Here is a 19999-nt window from a genome sequence, read left to right on the forward strand (position 1 = left end):
ACCATGCCACAGAGTAGCGTTATGAAATTAAGTTTCACAGTACGGAATTCTGCGCTTATAGCCGGTAGCTTTTAGCCACAGTGTAGTGATGGATAGCAGTATGCATTCCGCACTGATCGACCAGAGTAATTATGTTAATGAAATAACGCAGCGCCATCTTTGGTATGCTTTTGGTTAGGGTCGACGTTGCAAGGAATTTGTAATCGTTTGATGATAGCCTGTCTTTGAACATAGATGCCAATATGTTCTATTAAATGTAATAATTGACTTTGAGAATAATTATTTGGAACATGGGTATTTCAGAAATCTTTTCGGGATTGTCATATTCTTTAGGGATCTGTTTTGTATGACTTTTAATTAACTAAATGTTAATAAAGTAACATTACCATACATTCTAACGTTAAATGAAACCCCGGAAGCGTTTTTCACACGAGTAATCAAATGAAACAAAATCATTGGGCCTCCGCCGCATCCTAAAATTGAATTACCCCATTGAATGCCCGCATTCGGTCGTACCCAGGTTCCCATAGACCCCTCGAGTGGTCCCGAAAACGGGCCCCACGTGCGGGGCAGATGGCCGAGTTTATTTTTGCTGCTACTTTGCTACGGTGACCATGTTTTTTTTTCTATTTTTGTCATGAACAAGAAATATGACGAATTCGTTTGATGTCTACAATTCTCAGATCTTTTGCTGTGCGATATTTTGCACTTTTTGAATATGTGTATAATTGAAGTCAAAAGAAATTTCATAAATAATAATGGTTACGTACCAATATTTTTTTTTATTATTCTACTATTCCAAGACGAAGACTTCTTGATTTACGAATACAATTGTAATATCGTAAGAAAAGGGATAATAGTGTGTATTTTCAATAAAAATGGAATATGCATTGCCTAAGGAATAGCGACAACAGTCCTATCACTATACAGTGAACGTCCTTAACTTTCGATTCGATGTATTACTGTGTACATTTTTTGGGACTGTCCGTCATATTAGCGTAGTATTGTGACCTTGGCGGGCATGTTCGGGGCCGTCTCGTTGGGATCGGGGGCTGGCAGATGTGAGACTCCGCATCCGGATTTATTGTGACGAAGTGGCTTGTGTGCGTAACTGTACACGTCTTTGTACGTACTTCTAATACTATGCATTGTTTGTAAGTGTACATGTGTTAATAGCTTATAGTTGCTTGTGTAAAGCAGTTCTCAATTCTTGAAAATTATTCAGTACTATTATTACCGAAAAGCTTTTGCCCGCGACTTCGTCAGACTATCCTCGACATCTATACTAAATTCCATCGAAATCGTTAACTCGTTTAAGCTGCACACTCTAATAAACATCCTTCCATCAAAATTTTTGCATTTATAATATTTAGTTTGATAATTATTTAATAGATTACGGGAATGTTCTCTAAATCAAACATTTATTAAACGGCTGTACCAAAAATGTTAGTTTGCAAATTTTATAATCCATTGTTTAATAGTTTGGTATAATAGAAATGAAAAGATTTAACATTTTCGTGTCGCATCAATTATTTCGTATAGCTGTTGCTTGTAACATTGTCTGCGCAGATATTTATCATAAGGACGTAGGTTTTGTAGAATAAAAGCCAATTAAAATCAGTAGCTGTTTCGTATATATCGTATATTAATTCGGACATATCGTATATTCGTTCGTTTACAATGTTCGTACATATCGAGATGTCATATTTTATCTTCGTTGTAATAGATCTTAATTTCTTATCACGTTTCCCTAACTCAGTGGCGCCATCACACTATTCATAAAATAGGTACAAGAGTTTTGTTTTTAAGTACCTCCGCGATTTACGAGGCTACGTTACTGTGGTTTCTTTTGTCAGACCGATTTAGACTCGGTTTCCGGACGTTATTTAAATTTTCTTGCGAATGTCAGTCCATTAGAGTCTGATATCTTAGTAATATTAAATGCGGGAACTTAGATGGATGGATGGATCTTAGAGTTTGTAATCTAAACTGCTGAATGGATGTCGATGAAATTCGGCATCGATGTAGTTTTGTATTTTTGTTAATTCCACGCGGAAGGAGTCCCGAGCGAAAGCGTGTTACCTATAAAGCTTATTCCCAGCTCTTTAGTAGGTTCATATTTGTCTCGTGGTGCTTAAATCTGAATTCATTGCCTTTATTCCACTGGGTTAAATCAGAATTATTGTATACAGTATTACGTTATAATGTCTATTGTGAATACAGAGGAACGCATCGTATCGTCACGTATGGACGGGCGAAGGCCGGCCCTTATCTCGTTCGTCTGTATCGGCCCTAATCAGCTGTGTAAACTGTGCAGCTGGCCACAGAGCAGCGATAAAGACCATTGCATGTGGTCATTTAGCACAGTTTTATTGCTCTGTGGTAGTGTTAAGTATATGGTCTTGCGATTTTGGAGGAGACTATGGAATGCCTTGATTTTTTGATTTGGAGCCTGTCCCACCACTGGATAGAGGTTCAGATAGCTTAAAAATGACGATACTGTCAGATAAGGAAACAAAATCCGATATTTCCATTACATATTTTACACAGATTGTTATCAATTTACAATTTGGTGGGACAAGCTCTTAATATTCTTAATATCGCTAGCTACAGTCTTCTTTTGAAATCACCGTAAAATAACGAAGAAATTAGTTCAGTTCCGTGTTTATTATTAAACTTGAAAACCAATTAAGATTTAATTATAATGAAAATGTTAACTACCCTTGTAAGTTATGTAATTTCTTAACGTCCAACTTTCCGCGAAAACTTGAAGCATATCGAGTTTCAAATTGCCTCGAATCGTTTGATAAACTTAGCTTCTATAAATTGTAACAGTTATTGTTTGACCGGTCCCAACTGTTTAATTAGACCCGGCTAATTGTAGCCGAGGCGGCTATACGCCCCGAACACAGGGACGTATTCTAAAAACTGATTTTTTACTTGACTCATTGCGAAAATATGCTGTAATATAAAAAAATAGCTGTTCCCGTGCGGGGCTCCGCATGAAATTATATTATTAAATTATCAATTGCTAATGTCAAAATGATATGACATGACAAACCTTAGTAATCTTGCTTTCTTGATGTTGGCAGCAACTTATGGTCTCTTTCCCACATTAGAGTTTTTATCCAAAATATTTACCCCCTTAAGTTTAATGGCGTGAAAACATATAGCCTGACGCGTGACGTAAGTGTAGGGATTTTTATTAAAAAAAGAATCATTCAAAAATATGCTGTAATTGCTGAGATCTTAGGCAACAAAGAAGTGTGTGTTTACGCTTTATTATAATAGTATAGAAATATACAGAAGAATTGAGTACCTCCATCTTTTAGGAAGGAGGTGAACAAAAGAGCATCGGCTTTCGCTGTAACGAGTCACGATAGTGTTTTGTTTTATGTAGATTTCGTACCGTTTTCACGGTGCAGTATTGTCATGTAATTCAATTTTTGTTTATAATATTGGCACGTTTTTATGCGAGCGACTCTGACGACGTTAACTGTCGCCAACCGTTCTATTCCAAAGTCGTTAAGTTTGTCGATGACGTAATAAAAGATCTCGGTACGCATCTGTTGAATTAATTAAAATGATTGCCTCGATCTAGAATTTCATTGTGGCTTATTTTCTAAATATAGTATAGAGTATAATTTTTAAATTGTTACCGTCACCTGTGCTGTTTAATTGTTGAAGTTATTTCCTTTGGAACGCACGTGATTTGACTGTTAATTTCTGCTAAATCTTTAATGTATTTTACTGTCAGTAAATAAGGTAACCTTAAATTACGATTAATTTATGTACGTCCAGTCGATAACATTTCGGATTGAATTCGTGGTAAGGGAATTTATTTCTTTAACTGTTCTATTAATCTAATTTCGAATTATTAATGCGAAAGCTTTAGTAATAATTTATTTATTGCCTCTTTTAAATACATTTAATGAAAGTCTTGGCTCCTGTAGTAGGTTGCCCTGTGTCACAGGAGCCAATTCCTTCCCCAATACTTCATTATAATTCTTTTAACGTCTACACTAAGAAAACAAAGGAATACATTACAATTAATTAAGTATTTTGAAACTATTAAAGAAATGGATGGATGGATGGAGGTTTGTTACAGTTTGTAGCTTAAACAGATGAACGGATCTGTATGAAATTTGGCATAGTTGCAGAGGACAGTCTTTAAGAACACATAGGCTACTTGCTTTTGTTTTTTTATTTATTAATTTCACGTGGTCGGAGTCACGGGCTAAAGATATAGATATCCGTTATTTTTTTACTGTCCTTGAGAAGACAAAGACAACGACATGTTTTAACAGAAATTGTTACAATTTTTTCGGCAGTGGATTGTTCCCGTAGTAACTAGTTTATAGCACTTACTAATTCTCGTCATATGGTAGCAACAATATACATTATAATATGAATTTGTCGACGGTACAAAGTCTTATCAGAACACTGTTTAAACATAGACTTAGGTTGCCTTCTAAGAAATGTGATTAAACAATGTACGGTCTGCAAATTCGCTTATGTTGAGAATTAAGTTCATTACGATATGGTGATGTCACCTACATGGCTTCAGTTATGTTATAGTTTTTAAATAATACTGGTTTTAAATTTCATCATTATTTTACTGTCTCTTTCTCTATATTGGTGTAAAGTCCCACTTGTAATTTGTCTCAACTGTAAATTGTCTGATAACAATCGAATTTTAGGCTCACGGAGCCTGTATCAGCCAGTGGTGTGACAGGCCCTAAGTCTTTTTAACTTAAGTAACTAATTTAGGTCTGATTGATAATATTGAAGTGCTAATATTGTGGTATCTGTAAAAAGGTTCTAATATCTGTACATATAATAAATAAGGACTGCCAGATATAATTTTACATTTGATTCTCTCTCCGCAATTTAATGCAACTTCTAAGGGAACGTAGCTGATGGTGGTAAGATAATTATAGGCTATTTTATTCTTAAATTCTGGACTGACGAAATCGCGGTAGACAGCTAGTATCATAAACACATAACCGCTAGTAATGTGTATCTAACTGTACTTTGTAACTTTAATCCTAGTGTGCGAGCTTTGGTATTTTTGCTGATCGTATCATTTAGAGCGTGCGAACACCTTAAACTAAACTATCGAACGATTATTTAGTCGTTCTTTATTTCCTATGATATGGAGGTACGGCCACTACTCGGTTCTAGTTGTGTACTTAAACAGTTGAATTGACTGAGAATCGACAATCGCATAACAGTGTGCGATAAATTAGTCAAAGGTGTGCGCTTTTATAGTAACTATAAACAATGTTCTAATGTTTCGCAGTTATACATGGTCATACATGGCCACACAATGTGGGTTGACTCACCGTTGACTCAATACAGACTTTGTAGGATCAGATTTCGATGGACCCAATATATCGATTTGACACATTTTATACGTCCAAAGATCTATAGAAGATATCTGACCCAAGTATGACAAATTTATACGCTACATCTTCAGTTTTAACTGCACAGTCGAATTTTAATTGAAGGTGTTTGCTTAACAATACTAAGTACAATGTTGAGAATCGAGGTGTCAAAATAGCGAAGTGATCGCTGCCCATTAGCTAATGCGTTAACTATAATTAACAGAAGGGACGCTTTAAAAGTGGACATATCTCTGAGTATGTTACTACCTGATTTTGTTCTGTATCTTTTATTCTTCTTTAACTAAGAAACATATTTTAAAAACAAATGTATGGCCATCCTCAGTAATATAAGGTTCACCAAACACTTCTTTGCTACGATAATTTAAATAATCAAGTCTATTCCGGTGAAGGAAAACTTTGTGATAACTGCAATCAGCGAAGAAATTCAAACATGTTTGTCAACCAGCACTGAGCCTGCGTGTTTGAAAAACCTTGTCACCCTAACTTAGGGCTCCAAACCCTTCAGTGGGGGCGTATAGCTGGTGATGATGATATGGTCTTAACTTCTTACTCCATTTTTGCTTATAACCTATCTATCGTTCTAATTCTACACTCTTCTAAGATTAAGATTTCCCTATGAGAACACACAAGATACAAGCAGCTTAGACCACTCGTACGTTCCACTCACAGCTTAGCTCTGTGCAGACACGGTTAAGTGGCCAGTCTCTTTGAGGACTTGTAGGGGTTTAACTGTTTTGTACTAGATTTATTTATATGTGAATACGTGAAATAGTATTTTGTAAGTATATTGATAATGATGGTTTGAAAGATGGGTAGAAATTAGGAGAACTGTAAACCTTTACGTTTAGGAATTGATAGGTGTTGATTCCAACTATAGTATTCAGCATTTTAGATTAGGATATTATATTAGATCTGTACTAATATTATAATAAGATATACATTTTTGTATGTATTGAAATAACTCAAAAACTACGGGGCCGATTTCAATTTTTTTTGTTCTTTTCTTTTAATTTCACGCGGAAGAAGTCTCGAGAAATACCTGACGTTAAACAATACGACTAATTTTACCAATAAAATAGTGTTTTTGACTCCGCTAGACTTTTAAGTATCATTAAATATGAATTAATGTAAGTGCACGCGGTACTTTTGTCATTTTGCAAAAAAAATCTTTCTATAATATGAAAATTTAAACTCTTTTAGTCTTAGAACAATAACATATCGCAACAATTTATCTATACTATTATAATAAAGCGTAAACACACACTTCTTTGTTGCCTAAGATGTCAGCAATTACAGCATATTTTTGAATAATTCATTTTCTAATAAAAAGCCCTACACTTACGTCACGCTTTAGGGTATATATTTTCACGCCATTAAACTTAGGGGTAAATATTTTGGATAAAAACCCTAATGTGGGAAAGAGACCATAAGTTGCTGCCAACATCAAGGTACCAAGGTTGTCATTTTGACATTTTTAATTGATAATTTGACGGATGTAAACAATAAATTAAAATTTTCATAGTTTTATGCGGATGAAGTCGCACGGGAACAGCTAGTAAACATATAAAGGTTAACGCGCATTTGAACACTTCATCTCGTAAACTAGATTCCGTCTCTGCTCGCGCATATGTTTTAAACCGTCATGACCAGAAAACGGTTAATTGGTCATCGTGTAGCTTTCTAATAAAATTTACCCTAAGGGACGTTCCAAGTTCCACTAAGATCTGGTTAACTACGGCATTTCGTGTATTCAACAATTAATTTGTATTATAGAATTGTAGCAATACAGAATAAAGCATTTCGCATCCAGATGCGACCAACAGCTGCAGTACAACAATATAGTTTTGTACAAAAGTGCAGCTCTATTCATTTGATGTTTTTTTGTCCTAACAATAGTAACGGTATTCCGGGTGGTTTCTGTACTTACAATAGCTGTATTGGGGCTGGATAGTGTTCTAGTTTGTGTGGTGAAAAAACGGCGGTTTTACGTAACTTTTTTTTTATATAAACGCAAAGGTAAGTTTGTTGTGATAATTTTACTGATATTATAAATGCGAAAGTGCGATGTTTGTTAGAATTTACAACTTAAACGGCTAAATAGATCGCGGGAAAAGTAACATATGTATTAAAAAAACTGTTATTCTAAAAGTCTATGCATGGTCCCATAGTAACATAATGTACGTTTAACAGGAAAATAAATTCTAAAATAATTTTCCTGCTTAAGTTTTATTAATTAAGTTTTGTAACATTCTAATTGTAATTAACACGTGGCATTTATCAAATATGACGTCACTAAACTTAATTAAATTTGGTATAACTTAAATCGTTATTACTTGATTAGAAAGCTAATGACTAAACACATTTAAATTCAGTTCCTGTGAAAAAAGCGCGCCAAATTCGATCATCGCAGCGTTCGAAATTCAAATGTCGCATTCCCCCCGCGTCATAGGAACGTCGGTCGCGTTCCATTTCCAAATAATTTGAAAGATGGCGGCGTAACGAGCCCAATGGACAAACAACAATTGACCTCAATTCGGGCGGGCTAATGGCGTGCCGAGTGAACTCCCAGCGGGGAGACATTGATATTTTTGCGATGAGATGGCGCCACGGTTGTAACACGATCTATCACTCGACAACTAGTTGCTAATGCTACCATGTGCAGAGACTTAGCCAAGTAAGTCTCTTCGAATCCCGAGCAATCCAAAGAATTGCAACAAAATTAATTAAAAAATGCCCCTGATTACTCCAATATTGTGTAGCTTGAAGGCTTGCGTATCTGGAAAAGCAGACGGTTATAATTTTTTTATACTTAATGAATAACAGAGGTCGGAATGTTTTAATTTGTACTTAAAAACAAAGCTTTTTATTTGAGACAAAATGTTCTATTACTGTATTTTTAATTTTTCTATTCTCTGTTGTGATGTTTTAGTTCCATATTGCTCAGTCTTTGTGTTGACATTTTATATAGCTATGAAAACTGGTAGCCGCGATTAGTTCTGCGTTGTTTGTTGAACCTTTGTTGTTTCATAAAGATTGCTTTCGCGGAGAAGTAGCCGGAAAATTATTACGTCATATTTCTTAGAAGCAACCTTGTTGATGTGTTTACTCTAATACGTATTGTTTTTCAATTGACTATTTCCAATCTATCACAAAGTTTATTGAGTTGAAAAGATCTAATTTTATTGCTAATCGAGCTTTGTATTGGTTTTGTGTATGAAAAATTTAAATAATTTTGTATGTAAAAAACTTTAGATATGCACAAACAATAAAACTAGAATCGCCAATTAAAATTGAATTGTTTTTACTGTTATTTGACACATACTCGTTATTTTTAACTATTCCGATGAAGTAGTTTTTATTTTATACGAACTGGCAGGAAAACGACACAAAAAACCCGAATAAATTAAAAACCATATAGAGCGATCGACAGCCGATACTGGCGACAAAGAAAAAAAAATTGAATATTTCGTATATGGAACGGGAAGTGACGCCGATAAGTGCGATAGGAAGCGCTGACCCCGTGCGCGATAGCGGAGCGAGGGGCATTCGAAATTCAAATTGCAACACCGCCATCTCTGTAAGTATGGCGAGGGTTGGACCAAATATTTCTTTTATTTGATATGATACGTGCATCTAAAATTTACCAAGATTGTTTAAAGTATTGACTAACAAATGGTTTTTGACGATAATGTTTAAAAAAAAAATAGAATTAGTCTCAAACGTTAAAGAGAGAGTCAAACTTGAGAAACATTTACTTAGAAATAAATAATAAAATACAATAATTTATATACTAGATAACTTTTTTGTGACATGTCCTTCTGTATTCGAGAAATTTGGACACCCTAAGCGTCTACTCTTCTTTCGTTATTTATTCTTTTTGTCAGGACTTATGAATTAATGCGGGTTTATACGATGGAAATTATTTATGCAATTCATATGCTTGTCTCGTGTGCCAGGAATATGTTTGAAGGGGCAGTAAAGATGTTTGACATTGATATTTTAATGATAAACATGTTTATCTAGGATGAGTAAATATTTGCTTTTCTTGTGGACTATACTGTTCAAGGTACATCCTTGAATATGTTAAAATATTCCTCCTTCCGTTGTCATTTATTTTGTCTCTAATAGTCTGTCCTTTAAGACCTAAAATACTGCAAACCAAGCATCATGTTACTAAATCTATTTATGTTCTAACATAATTTAACTAAGACTTTGTTCTTTTATTCACGTTTTTGATAAAAATCGCTTATAAATTAACCTATTGTCGTGTAAACTTCTAGAATCTTTCAACTAGCTGCACAAAGCGTCCGTATCTTCATTTATTATCTTTGCCCTATTTAAATTAGGAGCAAAGAGGATATTAAAAGATGGTAGGCATTGAGAAATTGAGCACAATACACACGACAATAGTTCCTCTTGTTATCGCTCACGGAATCTTTCCGTGTTACATTTGAAAGTCAAAAATTTTGAATAATTCAGAATCGAGATTGCGCGTTGTTGACGCGTATCGGGTGTCGTAAGGTCGAGTACATATAGACTTATGTACTTATATCGTATTCATTTATGTAGTGTGCATGATGAATAGAGGATCGGAGGGGAGACCGTTTTGTCCCACTTTTTGTCCGACAGGAATTTCAAATACCCGATAATGTGAGCTTGGATTACGAAAGTGGGACTCTTTTTTTATAATAGTCATGTTTAATTTAACAGTTTTTGTTTGTGATATTTTTTGTTGTCTGTCTGGTTGGTGTTTATCGCTGTTTATGAATTTTAAGAAAAAAACGATTCAAGGTACTGAAATGCATTATCCGTACTCTTGGAATACTAAAGATGAATATATCAAAAGTTTCAAGGTCTCAGACAATCATGTTTTTTCAGATTTTTTTTCGGTAGGAATAAACCAAGGAAAAATAAAATTGTTTATTAGAATTACTGGATTATAAAAGCAGAACAATTAATTTATACTTGCAATTTACCTACGAAACAATAGTAGTGATTTTTTTCAAAGGGAAATTCCAACAACGCACATGGTTCAACTCAGATCCCTTCAAGAGTGCGTCGACCCTAACGCATAATTTCGAATTTACTTTTCAATTTCATACATCTCCCATCCCTTAGATTTCAATTTGCCACTCGGAACCCTAACGCGTATATGTAGGTTCGCCATCCTTTAATTTTTTCCGGATAAACACTAGATTAGACACAACTTGTATGGTATTATTACACAAAGTTAACAAGAAAGAATGCTACAGAACGTAATGAAAATGTACCAAAGTCATTTTGTAACACTAAACGAATTCAGACAGTAATTTTTTTTACGTCAAAATAACTGACTCATGACAATATATTTGAATATTTATTTAATATAATTTCAGAGAAAAACATAAGATTTGGATTATCCATCTCATCAAATTCAAATTGTCGGTATAGGACGTTCGTCCTGTATTTGACTAGTGTCATGGTGTCCCTACATGTAGTGATTAGTTTCCAACATGGCGTCCCCCTCTGCGTCGGCACTGCGCATGCGTCACGCGGCGCGGGAACGAGCGCGATTGGCCGCGTCCTGCCGCTAATTGAGCGCCGCGGACGTCCGTCGCGATCGCGCTCGCGTTCCATTTTCAAATTTGAATTCGATTGAAAACGTCGCCGTTGCGCGTTCGATTTGTGCGCCCGTTGTGAATTATTGTTTTGTGATTTTTTTCGATACAGTGAATAATATTTATTTTATTTAAAGTTTATTTATATGTTTATTGGTTAAAGTGACAATTTATGAGTTCTTTTATGAAAGTCAAGTTAAAGTAGACCAGAGTTCTATCAAGGGTATGTACTATAATATAAATATAAGAAAATATATTAACAACTGTTTAATGCTTCAATATTAAACATTCAACTAATATGCATTTTACTAAATTAACACGATCATTTAGCTCATAATTTACAATCGTTATCAGCACACGCTTACCACGTGGTACGAAGAATAAGAGATTCGAGTAAAGTTTTCCTCAACACAATTATGATAAATTGCATATTAATGTGTTTCGTTATTTATAGTTTGCTCATGGTAAATTGTCGTGGGAAACGTAAGCTTGTTGGATTGCCATAAAACCTGTAAACTTTAAAGCGCTTGTTCGTTAACTTGACTCAATATCCGTCAACCCTGACAGAATTAACAGTAAACCCCAACAATGTCAAATCAAACTGCCAAATACAATTTACAATGTGACGCTAACACATCCCGTACAACGGTACGTCACTCGTACAATTTATCAGACAGAATAATTAAGGCGACATCATCCTAGGCAGCGCTCCCTCGGCGCGGGGCTAAAGTACCCGCAGCTAGGGTTGTAATACCAGAGATATTATTTAAAAATAAAATACTTTTAATTATTACTTCCAAAATTGAAAAGTCATATTATAATTAAGAAGTAATATTTGAATGTTTTCTTGAAAATTACACGCAGATTTTTAGGTTATTTTTCCTTTTATACCCAAGAAATATGAGTGAGTTTTTTTAAGCAAATCTTGTAAGTTTATTCCTTTTTTTTTAGATTTCTATGTATATGCGAGCTATGCGAAATAATAGTAATTGCAAAATATCAGTAAACATTAATAGTCATTTATATTTTAATATAACAAATCATACTTATTACTAATATTGTAAATGTAAAAGTATCGGTGATATTGGCACAGGTGGAGAACATAATCGGGACAAATACATAATCTATTTACTTTTTATTTATATTCCCAGTGGACAAAGTTGAACAATGATATTTATTAAATCTTTGTTCATGCATGAAAACCAGCGCGTTTAATTTCAGGACTATCCTACATAATCCCGAACACCTGGTCAACCGCAGACGACATTCAATAAAGTCGACTGAGCTCATATTTAGCGCTTCAAATGAATTCGTCTAGCTTTTAAGTAAATGTTACTCAAGATCACTTCGTACCTGTGTAGCCCGTAGCTAGCGATTCTGAATAGGATGGGGGGAGGGGGTGTAAGGGCTCTTCAACTTGCGATATTATATTTTTTATTCGCATAAGATAAGATGAGATACTTGAAGATGTAAAAACTGTCTATATCGTTTAAAATACGTCGTACTTTTAAATAAGTCCTATTGAAATTTTACTAGCTTTAGATTTTCTTATTTCTTTAGGTCTGGACATTAATTTAAAAAGTCCCTCCTTCGTAGAAATATTGCGAATACATTTTACTTTGTTGTGTCATATTCATGTATTTTTTTATACCAATTACTAACCCTTTGCAATTAAAGACATCTTTCATCAATACTAATATAATAAAGAGGTAAATATGTGTTTTTGTATTAATTGGAATAACTGAAAAACTACTGGGTCGATTTTAAAAATTCTTTCACCGTTTGAATGGTAATTTATCTGTAAGTAACAAAGGCTATTTAATTTCAAGCGAAGTCGCGAGCAACAGCTAGTATGTCATAATAATTAGGCATGCAAAGTTTAGTCGTACTTCACCGCGCTTAAATTCCGGGTTTACGGATAATTTTGCAAGAGTACTGACAAACTATTTTCAACATTTGCACTCGCAATTTACAAAATAACGAGATAAGTCCGCTATAAAAAGTTGATATAGTAGTTTTAGAAAACGTCGCTACACTTTGTCCCTGATATACGTCCGTGGCATTCACGCAAAATAAAATTCTATGCACTTTAATCTGTCGAATGACTACGCCAGTGACACACCGAGGGGGGGGATGAGGGGGAACTCTCCACTGTTGCCAAGTATTTCCACGTCGACGTCCGCGAATCTGAATTTCGACTACGCAGCTTCCATTTTTGAAATTAGAGTTTTTAATTAAAGGCCGCATTTTCGCGATATCATCGCGCTTTGTCGTCGCTACGCGCTATTTACTGTATTCCGTCTCTTTCTCTCTTCACCACTCGGTATCCTGCTATCCTTGTCTCGAGGCCAAAGGTAAAGACCTGTAATTATACGGTATATATTTTTTTCAACTCGGCCAGATTCAAAAGGAGCGAATCCGAAAATTGTTTTCGCTTTTGTCGTGTTTATGCTTGAAGTAGAAGCTCGGTTTGTTTGTCGTTGGTTTCGAGTTTTTTTTTTGTTATATTTTTTTGTGGGAAGCGGTTGAATCCTTACCAACTTGAATGCAATGAATAATTTTAAAACTCTCTGGATAACTTTGAATTGTATAGAATTTTATAAAAATACTATATGTATTTTTTTTGGGTTTTAATATTTCTTATATATTATCGATATTTATTAACTTTACATTGCTATCGTTAAATTAAACATGTAACGTTGAAATTGAGGCCGCGTATCTTTCCGTTCGTTATCTTTTGATTTAACAAAAAAACCAATGCACGCATCGTTCGTAGTTTAATTAAATAAATACACTGATTACAACATTCATACAATAACGGAAAATAGTGGCATTGGGCCATACCTGAGACATATTCCTTAATATCAAGTAATAGTGTGTTTACAATAATAGAAATTTGTTAAGGACTAGCTTTCGCCCGTAACTCCGTCCGCGTGGAATTAAAAAAAAATATAAGTTACCTATGTGTTCTTCCAGACTATAATCTACGTCTATGCCAAATTTCATCGCGATCCGTTCAGCCGTTTAGGTTACAAACTCTAACAAACATCCATCCATCCATCTAAACTTTCGCCTTTATAATATTAGTAAGATAGATTGAATTCGGTAATTTCTTCATTCATTGTTCATTCACATTGTAATAGTTACTGTTTGTCTTATTTAATTGAATGCGGAACAGTTTGAAGATAGATTACTATCTACCAGATAACGTATGAGTTCATTTACCATTTATATGAAAAATCTAAAATACTAACACTTAGGAATCCTTAATAGTCAAATTGAAGGTTGAGTTGAACAAATCTACTTATTACCAAAATCTTGAAAGCAAAATCATTTTGCTGTCTCTCCCAATCACGTAGGGTTGGCGCGCAAGTTCTCGTCCCCCGTATCGATCTATTCCATCACTCCATTCTTGATCATGTCCCCTTTCTCGTTCCATTTCTTATCTTTAAGCGTAATAGTAGAATAACATAAAATATTTCTTTTTGATAATCTAAACATGCCTTTGTCCGGGAAGACGATAGTTATTTGCATATCAAATGGAATGTTTTTCGAGCTTTACGGATGCCCTTTGACCGGCGGACCTTACGGAAATTTAATCGAAACCCTTTGAACAGAATCGATTTCATTTGTTTGTTTAACATCGAGCTTGTATTTTGTACAGATACTTTCTGTGTTCGCATATTGTATTATACCATCAGATAAACTGACTCGTTCTATACACTAAAGACAAAAATGCCTACTATTTACATAATAAAGTTTCCTAACTATCGCAATTAATAATAAAAAGTTTAAATTGTAAAGTTCATTTAACTATGAAACGTAGCCATCGATTGAATAGAGCTGTACCCTGCATTGTAAAGGCAAAGGAACGCAAATATCTCGACCTCCCCTCTCTCTAGTACGCAAATACGGAATTTGTTTTGAAAAAGGCATTTCTTTTGTCCGCAGAACAGATGCGACGCACACGTGCAGCGGACACGGTGGCCCGCGTGCGAGTGTGCGTCGAATGAACATCGCACCGCAGTGTTCTGGTGAGTATATTTTTTTTAACTACCCAACGTATTGTGTGCCAGTGTTTACAATGTAAAATGTAAACTTAACCTTTTTGGTGAAAATTTATTAAAACCATCTACAAAATTAGATGAAATTCAATTTAATATTTATAATTAACGGAATATTGACACTGTTACTGTTATAGATATTCTTGTTTATTGTAGATTACATGCAATTTGTTTGTTTATCACAGCTATTTTTATTGTATGAACAGTTTATTGACTTCTAGAAATAACATTGTGTGCCTCAATTACTTACATTTATAAAAACACTCCTATGTATTTATTTTAGAACTAACTGTTGCTCGCGACTTCGCCCGCGGAGAATTAAAAATGTAGCCTATTTTAAACTGATAACTACTGAATTATTTCAATACATACAAAAATCCAAAAATACAAATATTTCCTCTTAATATAGATAACAACTGAAAGGTTTTGTTAAAATTATTTAAATTTAATTACAAGATGCAAGATTTTGGTGTTAAAAATACGGCGTATACTTAAGTAGCTGTTTCGTTTACCTTAAAAGCTTGTAACGAGCTGGCTGACTCACTTCCTTAATGTAGCTAGTGTCTAATATATCTTAGTGGACCTAACGAGCGTTTTACAAAGAAATCAGACAAAGGGAATATGACACTAGCGTTTTCAGTAAAAAAATAGGTTTTTAATAATAAAAATGAGATAGACAATGCTAAATTTAGTTTAAAAACATTGTTGGTATAGCTTTAATTTAATTAATGTAGTCCAAAAAGGTTAAATAATTCATAATTATTAGGGCATGTCAGATAAAGAAATATGACAAAATATGTTGATAAAAAAATAATTTTAAATCTGATATCGCTAAATTCATGTAGAATTGTCAGAATTATTAGAAAATTCAAATTGTTTTCAAATGCTTATTTGTCGTTTGAACAATTCGATAGTTTGCATATTAATATAACATAAGCAACGTATAAACAAAAAGAGGCAAGTGTCAGACGTGAGGTCAGCACACTACGCCCCCCTCTCGATTTCGATTCGCACTCAACTAAGGGCGCGGTCTGAACCAACGAACAAACACCAATGGAAGTGTCTTAATGTTATAATTAATGTCTGAGCGTAGCTCGATTGTTTTGAATTAAACATTAATTGTACGAAAAATTGAGACAAGAAAAATAACATCTTAGTAATGATAACTATCGTAGGTTATTTTTTATTGCATAGCTTTTATGTATCGCTTTGTTTAGACGTAAGTGTGAATTAATCCATGTCGTTTCCAGTATCTATATACGTTAAAAAAGTCACAGTAATAAAAGAGGGCACAGACAGGAAATATCTGTTTTGTCGCCCAATAAACCCACTAAATTGGATGTTCGTAGCGGTCACCCCCAATAGCGTTTTATGGCGTAATTATATGAAGGTTGACTCGCCGATTTCTGTCGCGTGTCACAGTTGTTTTTTTGTTTTTTATTTTAGTTTTATTCTGTTCACGTGGCAGAACGTCTATCGCAATCGCACGTGTATCTACCAGCGATGTTTATTGTCTATTAATTTCTCACCTTTTAGAAGGTAAAAACCAAGCTATGCAGCGCGTAATGATACGATAGTCATTTACCTAAAGCTCGACTGATAAAAGCAATATAGGTCATAAATAAAAAAAAACAAATACAATCGAGACTCACGGTAATAGACAGTCCTTAGATTCCTCCTCATCAACCATTGTCCCTGTTCCTACGGTAGGTCGCCACAGTATGTACTCTTCCATACATCTCTATCAGTCATATCTGACTTAACTCCCTTCTTACGCACTGTTCAACACAATCCATACATACTTTCTACAGTCTTCCTCTATCTTTGTAGCCTTGTATCCTTTTAGCGTAAAGAGAAAACAGAAGACATCTCGGTGTTCCCGCTGCTCGTTTTTCCCCTCTCTTATAAAGAAAAAACTATCTTATGTATCAAACTGTACTTGTTTGTTTTCCATTACGCCATGTTACTAAAAAACAATCCCGCATTATTTAGTCTTTTTAATCTTTATCGTTGATCTAGCTCTATGTGTCCACACTAAGATTATACCAGCCTTTGTAAACTACATGGTGCTTGATTTAAGGGCTGATTTTGTACTCATAGTGTCTTGTTACGGACTGCAGCGTATTAAAGTATATTAGCACTCGTCTGACACCGTGATTGATGGTTCACTAATGACTACATATTTCAACTTCAATTAGTTAAAATTTTGGCAACGGAGCCGACTCAACAATAGAAGAATGAATTATTTAACAGGAACAGTGTAAATAAATTACAAAATGACGTTTTTCGTAACGTTCTTTTTGTAGAGATGTAAATGTCTATTCTTTATTTGTTATTACTTATCATTATCGGAATAACGGATCTCGGACGAATAACGGATGTTGAACATAGTCTGGATGAATACATAGGCTACTAATTATGTTTTTTTCATTTCGCATAGACGGAGTCGCGGAAGACATTAATATTACTGTAAATTAAATCTTACTTATATTATAAATGCGAAAGTTTAGATGGATGGATGTTTGTTAGAGTTTGTAGCCTAAACGGCTGAATAGATCTCAATGAAATTTGACACAGACTTAAAGGATACCCTGAAAGAACACATAGGCTATTTACTTTTGGCTTTTTTAATTCCACGCGGACGTAGTCGCGGGCCAATGCTAGTGTTTCTATATTTGGGTGGATGCTTGTTATCAGATAACTCCATAAAGAATAAAAATCTGGATGAACTGTGCAACAACGAAATGTTACAGTCTAGAATCGCACAGAATTCTTTATTTAATTACGCTCGAAGTCACAGCCAATAGCTAGTGTATTATTAATAGCACGATCAATAGGCTTACGTTATTGGAGCCAACCACGTCTACCGCAGGAACTCGAAAACGGTCTATTGAGTTTATGTGCTTAATTAGTACGATCATATAGACTGAGTATGGTGATAAGTTTATTTGTGTCTGCATGAAAGTGACATGTATATCGATAGACTTTTTAAATATGTATATTGAAGTATCGAGGGCATGTTAGGATGGAACCGAATTGAGAGTAGAATTGAATTATGAATGTAGACGTAAACCAGTAGTGGTAAGCCTGGAAAGAAATGTGTTGCGTGATTAAGAAGGTAGTGATGACTAAGAAGATGGAAGAAAGAACGATTTGGTATGCACATCGAAATGTGCTTATCCCGCTCATGTAAGGTCTACGTCTTCCAAACATGCAGTAATTAAACATTAACATTAATTTCTAAATGAAAGCATATAAAAATAACTTTTAGAACAAACATACATGTGTGTTCTCTTTTCGTGTGTATAAATACAAGATATTCATCGTAGTGCATGTTATAAAACAATACGTACATATTCTAATCTGGAGTTAGATTGAAAAGAAGTTTAATCTAAAACCGTATACAATCCGCGAGAGCAGAGCCAAGCGGACAATACACCGAAACCTATTGTTATCTAGCCCACCACAATAGGGGGCGCTAGCGGAAGGGTAGATTCACATATTTGACGGAGTAACGAGCGGCGTGTAGAATTTTTTTTAATGTAGATCATAGACACAGTAACTTATCCTTCATTGTAGGCGTACATATGTCAGAGGAAATGAAATAATAGTCGCGTAATATCAGGAACACAGTCCTTCATTCTTTAGTTAAAACTGCACAATACTATCTAAGCGGATTACACAGATTAACAGAGATTAAAAATTGACTTTATATGTGCGTAAAACCAAAGCACATCCCTAGACCGTTTAATTACAACTGCCGTCTTATATTTGATCGCTTATTGTTGGTGTTGTGCGATTGTCGATTGTTTCGCAGCCATTTCAACAATTTAGTTGCACAGCTAAAATCGAGTAGTATGCGCACCTTCATATAAGCTCATAGAAATCAAAGCGCTTCTAAACAGTTGTCATAGCAAAAATATGCAACTACTTTGTTGTAGAGAAGAATACTTTTTCTATATGGATATTATGGGCAAAGCATAAAAAATAAACTCTAAATTGATATAAGCTACAGTTTACTTGATAACTTGACTAATTAATTCGCCGCTAATCTGAAGTTTATTAATTACAGTCAAATTCAGGCGCGAAATTGGTTTTGAACAACTTAAGTTATCGAAGATTTTGGCTTATTTATAAAGTTGCTTAGTCATAGTGAAGAAGCTCATACTATGTTACTTAATTTATTAAAATTTCTTCTCTGCCAATCGTATGTTTCCATAATAATACTTATATATTGAAGTCAAAGAAAATTCTTATTTTTGAGTACTAATTCTTTTGCTATCAAAATATATTTTAGCCATAATAATTAAGAATAGATTACACATTGATTCTCTTAATAAAATCTATCATACTGCATACTTATATTAGAAATGTGAAAGTTTAGATGGATGGATGGATGGATGGATTGATGTAGAGTTTGTAGCCTAAACGGCTGAACGGATTTCGATGAAATTTGGTATACATGTAGAAGATAGTGTGGAAAAACACATATGCTACTCACTTTTGTTTTTTTTTTATTCTACGCTGATGGAATCGCGGCGAAAGCTAGTATTAAAATATATCAGGGTAGCGAATAACTCATTTTAATGAAAATCGACGTACACCTGTTTGTACATCCTCTCGGGCAACTAATGAAATAATTAAAGCTTTCCACCCGAATGCAATTTGTGATGGGAATTTTGTACAAGCGGGGCATCTGACGGATGACGGCCCGACGCCTTGTTACTTGATCGATTACTCCCCAGATGGGGAAGCTCGCTGCCCGAATTAGTGCATTAATTTACAACTTTACCCCAGTTCATCTTGAGCTGTTAATAACTTAACCTACGTTAGGTTTGGACCAACGCTTTTAATTACGTTCGTGAATTTTGATACGATTTTAATTTATGTTTTTATGGTCGTATGAATTAAAAAGGTTATTTACCTGTCG

At 34.5% G+C, this 19999-nt stretch overlaps 1 long non-coding RNA gene across 2 annotated transcripts in view; it reads left to right on the forward strand.

Moving 5' to 3' along the window:
* Positions 1 to 19999, forward strand: part of LOC106101339 — a 38082-nt gene that overhangs the window by 2025 nt on the left and 16058 nt on the right. The window contains exons 1-2 of one of the 2 annotated variants that reach the window (XR_001225505.1): positions 10994 to 11228; positions 14957 to 15039. This is a non-coding gene — a long non-coding RNA (uncharacterized LOC106101339). Of the gene's footprint in view, positions 1 to 10993; positions 11229 to 14956; positions 15040 to 19999 lie in introns of those variants that run through there. The other variant, XR_001225504.1, reaches the window with a different exon arrangement.

Source organism: Papilio polytes, unplaced genomic scaffold (assembly GCF_000836215.1).
Source record: "Papilio polytes unplaced genomic scaffold, Ppol_1.0 DF823991.1, whole genome shotgun sequence".
NCBI classification, from domain to species: Eukaryota; Metazoa; Arthropoda; class Insecta; order Lepidoptera; family Papilionidae; genus Papilio; species Papilio polytes.